The sequence below is a fragment of the Macrobrachium nipponense genome, chromosome 20 (genome assembly GCF_015104395.2).
Source record: "Macrobrachium nipponense isolate FS-2020 chromosome 20, ASM1510439v2, whole genome shotgun sequence".
NCBI classification, from domain to species: domain Eukaryota; kingdom Metazoa; phylum Arthropoda; class Malacostraca; order Decapoda; family Palaemonidae; genus Macrobrachium; species Macrobrachium nipponense.
In genome coordinates this window covers 80606830-80610917 of record NC_061089.1, presented here as the reverse complement: position 1 = coordinate 80610917, position 4088 = coordinate 80606830, and positions in this window count along the sequence as shown.

Below are 4088 nucleotides of genomic sequence, written 5' to 3'. Positions count from 1 at the left end.
AGCTCATTCTCCGACAAACAAAATAATGCTCCAGATCGTCACGGCCAGTCATCAAATATTCTTCGTCTTTTATTGACCTCATCCCATTCTCATTGCCACTGTAGGATTTCTATGATCCTCATTGTTCTGCTTAAAAATGAAAAAAAAGAAACTCTTATCGCATGCGTTCCATGACAGAAAGTCTAAGACTAGGTTGATGTGTATCAAGGAAATGACGCTTCGAAATCCGTCCACATCAGTTTATCTGCACACTTCCTTTAGCAACAATGCTTTATTATCATATCTAATGACGAGGCATAAATTTGGAAAAAACGAAAAAAAACCATGAATTGGCAAAGCGAGCTTTCCCCACAATGGTATACTTGTGGGGGTGAAAACAGAAAAAGAGGATATATATATATTATATATTGTATATATATATATATATATATATATATAAAAATATATATATATATATATATATATATATATATATATATATATATATATACTATATATAGATATAAAGATGTATTTGTGCGTATGTTTCAGCATAACTTTGAGATACATTGCGCAATTTTAACCAAACTTGGTTTACATATGACTTACTATCTATAAAAGAATACTTATGGGGTAAGACATCACTATATATATCACAGCACCAAAGGGCACCAAAGTGGGGGGCGGGGGGGGTGGGAAGGGCTTCCCTAAAACGGAGCTGGTTCTGTCCACAGTCTTAGTAACTAAATAAACTATGGATTTATCATACCTCATTTCGGTATACATATGAATTACTATCTGGAAAATAATACCAGGGGGTAAGACATCACTAGCACTATGGGGGGTGGGAAGGTGCTGACATGTAAAAATAACCAAAAATCGACAGATATTAATGTCTATTACATAGTCTCCAAGGTCACCAACATGAATAGTGGCACTCGCAAGTCCAAGTTCAGCCCGTTAGGGAGATGGGGTGAGAAGGGGTCAAAAATAAAAGGCCAAAAATGACATACTAGTGTCTAATAATAGTTTTCGAGGTTGTTGAGATGAATAGTGACACTCCCGATGCCCTTTGAGTCCAAGTTCAGCCTCGACAAGAATGCGTAGTGAGAGCAGGTGAAACATAAAATATCAAAAATGCTGGGCAATGTAACTGAAGCAACTATCTTTGCAGGAAAGGGAGAGAGTGAGGGGGAAGAGGAAGTGAGAGAGAGAGAGAGAGAGAGAGAGAGAGAGAGAGAGAGAGAGAGGGGCGGCTGTTAGGGATGAGAAAGAGGGAAAGAGTGAGTGAGTGATGGAGAGAGAGAGAGAGAGAGAGATGGAGAGTTGAGAGAGAGAGTGAGATGGAGAGTTGAGAGAGAGAGAGAGAGAGAGAGAGAGAGAGAGAGAGGGAGAGGGAGTGAGAGCAAAAGTAGAGGGGGTGTTAGGGAGGAGAAAGAAAGAGTGAGAGAGTGAGAGAGGAAGTGAGAGAGAGAGAGAGAGAGAGAGAGTAGAGGGGGAGGTTAGGGAAAAGAAAGAGGGAATGAGTGAGAGAGAGAGAGAGAGAGAGAGAGGGGGGGTATATCGATTGTCATTTAGAGTTTTCCCAGGCAATGCCGGGTTGGTCAGCTGGTGTGTTTGTGTGTGTGTGTGTATAATTATACATATATATATATTATATATATATATATATATATTATATATATATATATATATATACTTTGAATCATAAGTCAAAGGAAATTAATGTGCTTTCTTGAATATTAAATTCGTTTTTTTTTTTGAAATTGTTATCTGCAGTTGGCTTCCAAGTATCAAGGGTGAAATCGTATTGTAACTTGTCCTTCCTTTTACTTACTATAGGCCTAGATATTATTTCCTGTCACTGTTTACCACTTAAGGTTACAGTCTATTAGTTTTATTACTTCCCCTGATTCCATATTCTCATGTAATGATTCTGCTTTGCAGAGCAAATGCCTTGTGTATTATCGACAAGAAAATTGAAGATACAGTTTTCCTGAAATCTTCGGATACCTATTGCTTAATAATGCCACACCCAGCAACTCTAGAAAAAGGGCGGAGCTATAAAGTCCTCGTGTTTGTCGCTTTTTAGGTTTCCAGTAACTTTAAACAATAAAGATTCTGTAAAAGTCCTATTGTCATTTATAGCTGAATGCAGTAACAACCGTTATATAATTCGTTAAAGTTGGTGATGGAGCGTCAGTTCAGAGGAGAATATCGATCATCCTTCTTTAAAACCTATGTGAAACCTTTCTCATAATGGATGTTATGACACTAAAATGACGTAAAATTCATGCGCAATTGAAAAAAATGGTAAAATTTAGGCAATAACCAGTAGAAATCGTGAGGAACAATACAGGAATGAGTGTAATAGTATGAGAGAGAGAGAGAGAGAGAGAGAGAGAGAGAGAGAGAGAGGAGAGAGCTCAGCATCGCCTATCGTTATTGTATTTACATGATAGAGAGAGAGAGAGAGAGAGAGAGAGCTAAGCATAGGCCTATCGTTATTGTATTTACATTGAGAGAAAGAAGAAAATCTGCTTACGTGAAAGCATAGGCACATTTATTGCTACTTAATTCATATATTTACTTCGAGAGATTGAGTGATAATATATTTCTAAAGTATGTTCTAGAACTGGGGGGAGAGAGAGAGAGAGAGAGAGAGAGAGAGAGAGAGAGAGAGAGAGAGAGGATTATAGTATTGGTGATGGACTTGTGATGGGAAATGGCAGATGAAAGAGGGGTGAGTCGGTGCACAGATTCCTGGGAAACAGATACGTATGGTTGCCAAGATTGTGCTTCACTATACTAGGTAAAATTTGAAGGGACCTTAACATTCAAGTTAATTCTCTAAGAAATTCATATCCTAATCTTGATTTCATTCGACAGTTGCTGTAACAATCAAAGACTAAAAAGAAGTGGAAAATTTAAACCACAAGCTACGGTCACTCTTGCTTTCTTCATATAGCTACTAGTCTCTACTTTTGAAAATCGATTTTCGTCCACAAAACATTCACTAAAAAAGCTGCGTAAAGTGAAAATATTTATTGCTACAAATAACTCTTTATCTATTGCAGAGGCAATGAAAGTTTTATATCGTGAAAAAAAATGTTGATATATTGGTTATATCTTTCCATCTCGCGGCAAAGTAATGCAGCTCTGTTAGCTGGGTAGGCTAACCCCGAACCGCTTGTAATGGGAGCATAGACAGAAAATCTTCGATTTGACAGGCTACTTTAACCTTGAAAAGATTTCCTTTTAATGGCAGTAGCTTTGTAAACAACTACTATATAGCATTCGATCCATGTCAGCGTCAAAGTCATTAAAGTGTGAAAGCCGTTATGTAAGCCAGTATTTAGTGACATGTGCTTTCCCGCCAAAGTTCTCGGGCGTCTCCAATCATCATAAAAAACGATTTTGTGGATTTACTAGATTTGTTAGACCTACCTTAGCCGTCACAACTTTGACCGCCATCGACGCGAGCTAACCTTAAATGCTTAGGAATACAAATATAAAAAAATAGAAACTGAAATAATGACCATTCCGCTTATGATGATGCAACATAATCCTGTTCAGTGAGAAAAACGAGTAAATATTGTCGTCCAGATACGGAGTAATACAACCAGTTATCGTCCACTGTGTCTCCCAGATCTCTATGAACGAATCCATCAGAAATTATCTGAACGTTTTTGTTTGCAGTTTCAACTTATTTGATATAATTTTCCTTGTATTTTCATATTCTAGAATAAATTAGCGAGATTGTCTTTTCAGTAAAAAAACAAATGGGAAATTCGATGAACGAAAGGTAATGAAAACTGTATCTTCAGTTTTCTTGCCGAAAGTACTACATGAAATTGTTTAACTTCAGACTTCCTTTCTCCTCACAGATTAAGAAGACCATAATGCGTTGCTAAGTTTATTGCATATTAGAATGATCAATCAATTTGTGTGATTTCCATACAGCCCACAGAGCTTCAGTGGCTAACTGTCCTTTCACTGAACCTATGGTAGTAAGGAGAAATACCTTTTAGCAGGACTTTTTTTAGCTGGATTTTATTTTCATATTAGCTACTTTATGCTTTCTCCTGACTCCGTAGGGGGGTAGTGAC